The sequence below is a fragment of the Sceloporus undulatus genome, chromosome 6, assembly GCF_019175285.1.
Source record: "Sceloporus undulatus isolate JIND9_A2432 ecotype Alabama chromosome 6, SceUnd_v1.1, whole genome shotgun sequence".
Lineage (NCBI taxonomy): Eukaryota > Metazoa > Chordata > Lepidosauria > Squamata > Phrynosomatidae > Sceloporus > Sceloporus undulatus.
In genome coordinates this window covers 115,769,525-115,780,936 of record NC_056527.1, presented here as the reverse complement: position 1 = coordinate 115,780,936, position 11,412 = coordinate 115,769,525, and positions in this window count along the sequence as shown.

Sequence of the window (11,412 nt, the reverse complement as noted above, 5' to 3'; positions counted from 1 at the left end):
TGTAAGAAAGATTCGATGGACAAAAGATAAAAAGTTCAGAGGAGGGTCCAGGATAGGAAAACATGGAGGGGAAGGTTCATGAAACAGGATATGTTCAGTCTGGGGTAAAGAAGGCTGTGGGTGGTGAGGGAACATGCCACAGTATCATGGGATTTTAGCTCTTTAATACAGTACTATCATTCTATATAATTTTCTATAATATAAATAATAAGGGGACTCAAGGGTCATCTCATCTTTCAGGAATCAATACCTAATGGATTCAATGGAATCAAGTGTGGTGGAGTCTCCTTTCTTGGAAATCTTCAAACAGAGGCTGGCTTCCTGCATGGCAGAATGGGGATGGACTGGATGGCCCTTAGGGTCTCTTCCAATTCTACGATTCTATGACCATTCAAGAATCCATAGCTATTGATTGCATTAGGTATCCATAGGTATAGGTATCCATAGGTATTGATTGCATTGATAGCATGGAATTCAAGAATCCATACCTAATGTATCTCTGATAAGTGGCCATATAACCTTAGCTTAAGAAGGAGTGTCAACCATCTCCTTTCGGAGTCCCTTCTGCTGTTGAATAAATCTTGCCCTCAAGAAAATCTTTTTCATGTTCAGATAGAATATCCTGTTTTGTCATTTGAATCTTCTGGTTGGGATCTTTTGAGACTAACTGAAAGAAAGAAGTTGGCAGCAAGCTACAAGATCTCTCTATATACGGAGTCTACAGACTAAGAATTCAACAATATAGCTGGGTTAGTCTGTAGAATCAGTCTGTAGAGAGATCTTGTAGCACCTTTGAGACTCACTGAAAGGAAGAAGTTGGCAGCATGAGCTTTCATTGACTTCAGTCAAAAAGCATCTGAGGAAGTAGAATGAAATCTATGAAAGCTCATGCTACAGACTAACACAGCTATACTGTATCTTTGCAGAAGGCAAGACTGAGAGGTGACATAGAGCAATGTCCTGATGGTAAGAGGCATTTGGCCATCAAATGAACTGCTTTGGATGGTGGAGGAGCTCTTTGAACAGAAGCTACAGGGCCATCTTTTGGGACTGCTTTAGTTGTGTATTCCTGCATGGCAGGGGGTTGGTCTGGATGACCCTTGGGGATCTCTTCCAGAATTAAGATTCTATTAACCTTTTGTATCAAACATTCAACTGACCATGTGCTTATATTATATATATATAATTGGATCCCACCAAGCACATTTGTCATTACTTTGTGATCCCATAAAAAGGGGAAAGGGGAAAGGAGAAGGAATCTTGGTTTACCTTTAAGACGAACTGCTATCTATTTTAGCTTGAGCTTTCATGGAGATCAGTTTGTGAAAGTTCATGCTAAAATGTATATCAGTTAGTGATAAAGTTGCTACTAGATTCTTCCCCCTTTCCCTTTTTCCTTTTTAAGCTACAACTATATACTGAAAACTATTTCCATGATCATTTATGGTAGAAGTGACAATCCTTCATCCTTCTAGACTGCAATTGGGTCCCTCTCCAGTTTCTCCTCAGGACCACAACAATCCTGTGAGGTAGATCAGGCCGAGAGAAAGTGAGAGTGACTTGACAGAGGTTTGGCTACCAGGGCTGGGAGGCCAAATGAGGCACTGTCCTTTCTCAAATAGGAATTCTGCCTCCCTAAAGGAATTTTTCCTTGGGTTCCCCACATTTTGACCATTGCAGAAACTTCAAACTTGAGTTGGACATTTAGGAACAGAGTTTAGGCATCCAAAGAAAAGGGGAATGTTTGCATATGCATACTGGGATATCTTGGAGATGCAGTCTAAACACAAAATGTTTAGATGGAGTCTAAGCATGAGACTCACTTATGCTTTGTATATCCCTTATACATATAGCCTGAAGGTAATTTTAAACACAAAATTTTGTGCCTGAAACAAAGTTTGTGTACACTGAAGCATCAGAATGCAAAGGTGTCACTATCTCAGCCACAAACCAGTATGGAGTAGTGGCTTGAGTGTTGGACCCTGACTCTGGAGACCAGACTTCGAATCCCAGCTTGGCCACTGGGTAAACCTACTGGGTGACCTTAGTGAGTCCCACTCTCTCAGCCTCAGAGGATGGCAATGGCAAAATCCCCTCTGAAGAAATGTGCCAAGAAAACCTCCTGACAGGGTTGCCTTAAGGTTGCCGTAAGTCGGAAACGACTTGAACGCACACAACAACAACTGCAATAACAACAGTAACTTTATACATACAGCCTGAAAGCAGTTTTAAACACAACATTTTCAACAATGTTGTGCATGAAACAAAGTTGGTGTACATTGAACCATCAGAAAGCAAATGTATCCCTGTCTCAGCCATCCCTGGTTTTTGGAATATTTTGGATTTTGGAATTCCAGATGAGGGAGACTTAACCTGTTACAATTAACAGAATTTGTCATCCTTTTCCTTTTTTAAGCTGCAACAGGCCAACACAACTATAATAATAATAATAATAATAATAATAATAATAATAATAATAATAATTTAAAAACTTTATTTATATCCTGGCCTACTAGAACCCAAGGCCAGTTTACAGTAAAACAGTCCAATACATATAAAATAACAGTACGAATAGTCCCAGGTTCTACCCTCCCTGGCCCCGGTCCAGCTAAAGGCAAGGAAGAGGAGGAGACCTGGGTTGGACGGAGCTGGCTTCCCTTTTGCAAAGGCTGGCAAGAGCACCAATTGTGGGACACGCTCCAGACCCAGGATGGAGCCAGGAGATCAAAGCAAAGGGGAGGGAGGTGTGAACTGTCCTTGAAGGGGCTTGAAGGGGGCTTGGGGGTGTGTTAGGGCAGCCAGGGGAAGGGAAGAGAGAGGCGTGGAGGGGGGACAGAGGGGTATAAAACAAGGCCTCATGCCTTTGAAGAGGGAGGAACAGAGAGAGAACATTGTGCCTGCAAAGGATCCAGGGAGCGTGGCCCAGACTCCCTCCACTGTGGCTTTCCAACCAGTTATGAAGATGACAAGACCAGAAATGGGAAAGCAAAGGAGAAGAAAGGTAGGTTGGATGGCCTCATGATGTGGATGGGCGGGAAGGAAGGGGAGATGATGTTTGGCTGCCTCAACTCAGTATGGAAGGGGAAATTGAGAAATTTGGCTCAAGTGCCAGGATGTCCATTAGATCATTGGTTCTCAACCGGTGCGTCATGACCCCTTTGGGGGTCACAGGGGTGCCGAAGACCATCAGAAAACACATACAGTGAGCGTTTTTTTACTTCGGGGATCCGTTCCGGACTCCCCCACAAAAAAAAAAACCCTGTATACTCGAGCCCTCATTGAAAGTAATGGAGCTTTGTGCATTGCGGTTGGCAGCACATCAGCACCCCACTCATCTAAATGGAACATGCTGTCCCTTGTGCCCACAACGCTCCAACGCTGCGCTCCCTTGTATAGTGCATCCATGTATAATGCGGGTGCACTGTATTTTCCAATGGTCTTAGGAACCGAGACTCCACAATTTTATGGTTGGGGGTCACAACAAACAGAGGAACTGTATGAGGTCACGGCATTAGGAAGGTGGAGAAACCACTGATGTAGATGGACCAAAGCAGCCTGAATGCTGTGGCAAGAACATGGTGTTTGTGTGCCTTTAAGTCATTTGCTACTTATGGTGGCCCAAGGGGTTTCTTGGCAAGTTTTTCTTCAGAGGGGATTTCCATTGCCACCTCTGAGGCTGAGAAGGCGGGTGACTTGCCCAGAGTCTCCCGGTGGGGTCATGGCCAAGCTGGGATCCAACCCTGGATCGGTTTTCCACCCTCAGGAAGGTCTCCCCTAATGTTGAAGTCGAGAACGGAGGGAGGCATGGAGCAAGAGGAGTCAGGGCATCGTCCCTCCCCAAATAAAAACTCTGCCCCGCCCCCAATTAAATTTTCCTTCAATCCCCAAATTTCTACAGCATTTGCGGAGCGTGAGATATTGAAAATCTTCATCTTACGCTCTCACGTGGCTGTGTTCGCTTTCTGTTTGATCACTTTGGATGTATCCACACGGCAAAATAAACAGTTTGACATTACTTTAACTTTCATGGCCCATCCCATGGAAACCTGGGATTTATAATTGGTGAAGCATTTAGCCTGGTCTAGTGATCTGGGTGATACACCAAACTACAAATCGCAGGATTCTGTAGGACAGTCGTGGCAGTTTTAAATACCATTTTTTGTATGCTTTTAATTATATTGGGTTTTTTTTAAAAGTGTGAAGTCCTAGTTTTGGGGGAAAGGATGTATGATGATGGTGAGGATGATGAGATGATTGATGATGATAGCAGGCTAAAGTGGTGTCAAACTGTTTGCTTCGCAGGTTTAGCCTACACTTTTTTCCCTTTTGGGATGCGAAAAGTTTTAAGTTAGAGCAATGCTAGAAATTTGTGGACTGCTGGAAAATTTTCATGGCCCTCGGGCCTAAGAAATGGGGTTTTCTGTTTTCAAAAGCTCTCCCTCTCTTTTCTGTCTTCCTTTTCTTTTTTGGTATTCTGCTTCTTTCCACCCTCCATCCCTCCTGCTTCTCCCATCACCCCACCCACCCCACCTGTTTTTCTGTAGGCTTCTGAGCCTTGATGGAGAAGCGGACGGAGGGACAGGATGAACCAAAGTCGGGATCGACTCCGGGTTTTACCCTTGAAGCCACGCAGGACGAGGTAGAGAAATTCGGAGATGTCTTGGGGGTGGCTTTTTGTTTCCTCAATTTCAAGTTTCTCATTTCTGAAAACTCATACCATTCATCTCTTGAACCTCATGGACAGACATGAGAGAGTCAACATTGGATGAACCCCTGCAACACAAGCGCCCTGCCTTGCACCCTTAATGTGCATAGGAAGTGAAGAACCAACATAGTTTACCATTTGATGGCCATGATCTACATTATGATAAGATTGCTTCATTAGATTGTATGCTCTCAAAATTTCAAACATGCTTGAATTTTAGGCCAAGTATAGGTTAAAAACAGCTCCAAAAATTGCAAGCATGGGGAAGGTGTAGTTACAACACTGTCCATGCTTTGAATTTTAGGCCATGTAAGATTACAAACAACAGACTGTAATGCCTCTTCATTCTTTAAGTGCTAAACATAGATGGCATGCCCTCCAATAGCCCAATTTTGCATGGACCAGTCTCAATTAATCCTTACTCCTCCCATTTTTCAACTGCTATTAAATGTCCTGGTTTCTCTCTCCTCCTCTCAACTCTCTCCCTTTGTCCGCAGCTTACTCGTGTTTGCTGCAAAACGAGTTTAAAGTGTAAATGCAGTAGGGGAGAAAAGGGAAAGGAAAGATTCTTAACCCTCCTAGGCTCAGTCAAAAGCAAACAGTTCAGCCTCTCTCTCTAACTTTGATGTCATCCTCATTCATGCTTGCCTATGACCATGCTGCTTAGTTGGGTTGCTGCTACTTGCAATGCTTTCTTCCATTTAAAACATGGAACGGCATACCTACCATGGGCCCAATTTTGCAGGAACAGTCTTGATTAATAGCATAGCAATAGCACTTACATTCTATATCACTTCATGGTGCTAAGCACTCTCTAAGTCAGTGGTCCTCAAACTGTGCTCTTTAGGAGTTTTGGACTTCAGTTCCCAGAATCCTAGACTATTGGCCCAGATGGCTAGGCTTCTGGGAGCTGAAGTCCAAATCTCTTAAAGGGCACAGTTTGGGGACCAGTGCTCTAAGTGTTCATAATGTGCTAGCCATTAATCCACTGTCATCCCACTTTTTCAACAGCTATTAAAATGTCCCCCGGTTTCCTCTCTTCGCTCGCTCACTTCTCCTTTTTGTCATCAGCTTACTTCCATTGCTGCAAAGTTATCTAAGGGCAAAAGTAGTTGCATTCAGTTTAACTCCATGAGGGAGAAGGAGAGGAGGAGGAAGAACCGGGCCCTCACAGAGGCTCAGCCAAAAGCAAACTGCTGCAGCTCTCTAGCTTGTTGTTTTTCTTCCACATTAATACGGTTTCTGTCTTGACCACATCTCCTGTTGCTTGGCTACAATTTTTGTCTGTTCATGGTTGGAAAGAATGGAAATTTGCTTTCATTTGCAGTAGCTGAAAGTCTTTTTTTAATTGTGAAGTGGAAAAATCTATTACAGCATATAATAATTCAAAGGCAATTCTTGTGCAGATAGATTTTTTGCAAGAGAGATGCTGTTGCTAAATGGAAAGGATTTACAGCAGTGCATTCTCGCTGTATATATTCATTACGTATTCGTTCCATTCTGTTGGAATAATAGACCTTATAACATTAGCTTAGGACCCTCATGCATGTATTATTGTTATTATGATTATTATCCTGTTATTTTCTCCTGCCCTTCTCTCTCGTCCTCCTTCTGGATGTTCCCCCAGTTTCTAGAAACTAGCCTCCCTCCTCTCCTTTCCTCCCTCCTCCCCGTGCGCAGAAAGCAGTCGTGTGCAAAGAATATTTTTATCATCCTACTTCCTCCCCTTTTTTTCCTCTCCCCCCTTCTTTTGTCGTTGTGTTGCTCCCGCAGAGACTTAAAAACCCAAGTTGAAAAGGGCAGAAATTTTGCAAAAACAGTTTCAGTTTTGAAGACATCAGCCTTTATCAGTATAACTTCTTGATCCTTAATATCTGCTTATTTAATAAAATAAACAATCATTAAAAAAAGATTGAAAAGCCTTGTAGGGAAATGCGTGGGGGGTTTTTATTGCAAAGGGAAGCCCATCTCCAGAGGGGAGTGGGACTAGAATTCCCATCGCCCCACTGCAATTCCCAGCAACCTTAGCTAGGAGAGCTAATGGGGAGGAATGGGGATTGGGCTGTTCAAGCACATTTGAGGCCGAGTTCCCATAAACAATTTGCCTGTGTAGTGTGTATGTCTGCGTGAGAGAAAGAGAACGAAAGAGAATGGACATTAGAAGTGTCTTGTTGAAATACGGTTGAGGACAAAGAAAAAAAAATGCTATGTCATTTTTAATTAAGACATTTTAAAAAATAAACATGATTTTGGCCAGAAACTTGAGGACCGGGTCTTTGATAAGATGAGGTCTGGGGCCCGGTTCTTTTTCAGTTATGTAACCTTTAAAACGTTGCTTTAATGGGCTGTTGTTAAATATCGTCACGTGTCTTCTTTGTGATGACTTTGGATTTGGGAGCATTTTTGGATTTTTTTGAAATTCCAGATAAGGGAGGATAAAGATAAGTGACCTTGCTCTGATCCGTTGGCTACTCTTATGTCCTGTAAACCCCCACAGCCAGGCAAAGAGGTTACATCTCCAGTGCAAGTATATCCACAGTTTACACATGATTAAACACTGTACAGACAGTTTACACATGTGTTTTGTGGAGAAACACTTCTACATACCACGGCAACACTCCTGGCCCTATAATTTTATTTTGAAAACAGTAACTGCATTGGTTGTTGTTGTTTTTAATTTTTACTTCATTCCCCTGCTCTCCAGTATGGGTTTGAAATGTTCTTTCTTACTTCTTTTATTATACAGTGTTTCTTTTTTGCAAATGTTATTTGCAGCAGATTTCTAGAAAGGCACTACGTTTTTCCCTTCCTTAGTAGGGTCCCAGCAACCGTCCCAAAAAAAACAGCTGCAGAGACAAGCAAAGGGCAAGTGCCTAAAGCCGTTTCCCAGGCGCAGGGTGGCAATGAATCAGTGGAGGGGCATGCTTTTGTGTTCCTGTGGCTGCATGTACAATCTGCTGTTTAGTTTTTAAGCTTAAGAGCTATGGGTTTGGGGGGCTGGAGTGGCTTGGAGTGGGATAAGATTCACGCCTTTGTGCTTGCTCCTTAAAGTGTTGATGCGGAAACATGGTGGACCCATTGCCCTGCTGACATGGAGCCAACAGCTGCTCATGATCACTTTAACATGTTGACATTTGTTTTTGGCAAAGATATGTACACACATAAACAGACATCGATAAAATTAATTTTCTCATATAAAATGAAATCCCACTTCCCTACCCAAGAACTGTGTTCTGTGAACAACCACACTTATCCATGCATTTTTCTTCTTTTCTTCTTTCTTCTCTTTCCCTCCTCCCTGCTAACCCACCCTTTCCATCCCATAAACCCCACTTCAGTTCCTTTACTGTGCCACATCAATGTCTGGCATTGGTGGGTAAGTAAATGAGAGAGGGGAGTGTGTGTGGTTGTGAATGCGTGATTCCCTTTGATTTTTGACGACCAGATTTCCCCATAATTTGGCAGCTATGAACAGATGGATTAAAAGCAGAGGGCGACAACACGTGGGTCCTTAAAGAAATCCCAAGTAAGTTGGCCATGTCAAACAAGGGACAGGGCTCCTTCCCTTGTAATGGTTATACAGTAGTGGATTGTTCAGCACGTTGTGCTTGTTAAGTCCACTCAATTCTTTCCTCCCCACAGCGCTTTTCATTCTTACATTTCCATCTCTGTGATCAAAAGTGCATAGATCTAAGCATGTATATGCTGGAAGTGACTGGAGGCAAGTTGCCTGCTCTTCCCTTTCTCTCTGTTTAGCTGTCCGAAGCATGTTCAGAAGGCAGCGACTCTTTACCTTGCCTGTTGAGGCAGGCAACATGCTACAAAGAGAATTGCTAGCTTTTCCTTGCTTCAAGCTTTTGGTATTCTCTTAGCGAACCACTGCTGCCAGCTCAGGTTTTACTTTCTGCTGGAAACTTCTTGTTCTCTCCATTTCTATCTTCACACCATCCCCTTGATGCTGAGAGAAAAACCACAAGGGGAAGGGGTTCCAGGGGACATCTAGTCAACCTGGGCTGCAAAGAGGATCTCCAGCTAGAGCATCCCCAAGAAGGGAGCTGGTCCCAGCCTCTTTGGAAGAGGTCCAGAGAGGTCCCCATTCTGAGGCAAGTGGGTGCCTAAACTTTGGTCCTCCAGAGGGGGTGACCTTAAGTTCCCAGAATCCGGCCTGTTTGGCCAATCTGGTTGGGAGTCTGGAGTTGAAGTCCAAAATACCGGGAGGACCAGAGATTGTGGATCACGCCGAGGCAATCGGGGCCATGGCCCAGCGGCTCTTGCTTCCTCTGGCAGCCCTTGAGAAGGGTGACGAGGCCACCCGCAACCCCACAGTTTTTCCTCTCGCTAAGGCTGAACAAGCACAGCTCCTTCAACTTTTTCCAATAGGCTTCATTCTCCATACTCGAATCATCTCATTGCCTGGCTTGAACCGAGCTCAACCGTCCATACCCTTCTTAAACTGAAGAGTCAAAACTGATACTGCAAGGTTCTAGATACAGAGGATGAGGAGGAAAAGGGCAGACCGGGTGGGTAATTTAAAAGGAGTTTTTACCTGAGCAGACCACAGTACCTGGGGTCAGTATTGCCATCTTTGACTAACAGCAAGGGTTCAGGCAGCATTTTGTCCTAGCTGTACTGGAGATGGACTGGTATACATCTTGGTCAGGGCCTGCACAACATACGGACCAGGGGCCCGCATTCACCCACCAAGAGGATTTTGGGTGGCCCACAAGAATGTGGAAGTGCTTCAACGTTCCTCCACTGCTTGGCCTCCTCCTGAGGAAAAACCCATGTTGGAGGAGAAGAACCAGCCAGAGGAGTTAAATATTAATAAATTAATTTAATTAAACTCTATTGCAGCCCAAAAGAAATTGACATATGTTAATTATGATGCCCCTCCTCCTACAAGTTGTGCAGGTCTGGTCTGATGGGTCTCCATCCAAGGAGGAAACCCCTGAGGTTGCTAGTCTTCCCGAACCATCTATGTTCAAGGGTGGTGTGGTGATATCAGACCAGGGAATGGTGGGAAGTGTGCAGGCTTCTAAGTGCGGTTGGATTGACAACACCCATCAGACCTAGTCAGGAGAGCCATGGTGGGGAATAGCATCCAACAACCTCTGAGAGCTACTGATTCCTCAGCAGCCCTCTCCCCACAACGGCAGTACTGAGCTCTCAGCTGAAAACTAAGTACAGTGATATACGTTAGACCTTAAATGTTGGACCTGAAGTGGGGGAGTGTCGGGGAGCTGCAGTCCATCAACCTCTGGAAGTGGGCCACATGACTCCCACAGCACACCTAAATCCTGCACCTACTACAAATCCCAGGATCAGTAGGATGTACCATAGGTATTAAAGGGGCACCAAACCAGTGTGCCAAGTTGAGCAAATAAAAACAGAACTGTGAGCAATGCAGCGTTGTGTGAAACACTCCCTTAGCTACTACTCCCACTTCTGCTCTTCCAGTTGACTGAGTAGATGGTGTGATTTGCTTAAGGTTCCTCCAAACCGGGAACCCTTCCAGATGTGTGGAAACTATGAGGCCATCAGGATAGGACAATAGGTGGTTGCCATCCAACAAATGAGGGGAAGCCAGCATTGAGCAAGGACTGGATTGCAAATATAGAAAAAAATCAACAAAAGGTTTAGTTGTTGACTGTCCTATTTTTCCAGAACCCAGATCTTTAAGCAGCCGTGGGGAATGGACCATGTCAATGGGGTTGTGAATCCATTCCCAGGTTTTTCATCTGAGGTTTAAAGGAATCTCTGAAGGGCTAAGCCCTATCCCCAAAATAGGTCCAGCACCTAAAGCTCAGATGAAAACCTGGTGTGGATCACTGCCCAACAAAAATGAAGTCACCAACTGTCGCTGCTTTTGCCAGCATTGGAGGAGCAGAAATGCAGGAAGAAAATTTCTTTCTTGGTGCGAAATGCAGCATGTGTCAGGTATGAATTTCCACTGCTTTCCATTGTACCTGAAAAAGTCTGCTAGAAGAAATTAACAGCAATGGGGAAATAATAACGCAGCACCAAACAGTGCAGAAAAGGCACAGTATTGGCAGTAATTAACTGATATCGGACTGTTTGTTCAAGATCATGTCCAGGGAGGCGGGATGCTCCAACGTGGCTTTAAAAAGGGGCTCTGGTTTGGGGTGCCCTTATAGGATCCACATCCTAAGAGAAGTATGTTTCCAAGTTGGCATCTGGGACTCTAAATTGCCGTTGTTTACTTTCCTTGGTTTGACTCCACACCAACAGACAAAGCACAAAAAGGACGCCTCCTGCGAGAGATACCACGACGCGGCTACCGGGAGGCCTGACGCAAGCCCACCCACTTCCCCTCCGAGGGAGCCCTGGCATCTGCCAAGGCAAAAAGGCCTACTGATGGAGCCACTGCCACAATGCATGGAAAAGATCACTGCCAGCCCCCGAGGGGAGCTCCCCAAACTGCCCAGCTCATCCAAACCCCAACGCGGTGAACCTGCAACAGCAACAGCCCCGAGGTGTTGCGGGGGCAGCCCCTTCTCCTGCATATGTTTTGGCACCCCCCGCCGCCATTATCCACCCACCAGGACTCCAGCCCTCTTGCATGAGTGGTTCAGGTCAGCAAACGGTGCGGCCGGTCGCAGCAAAAAAAAACTCTTGGAACGCGCATTCCGCAACAGTGCAGAGTCCGCAATCGCTCAACGTCTGGAAGACCTTGGCCCTGAAGAATC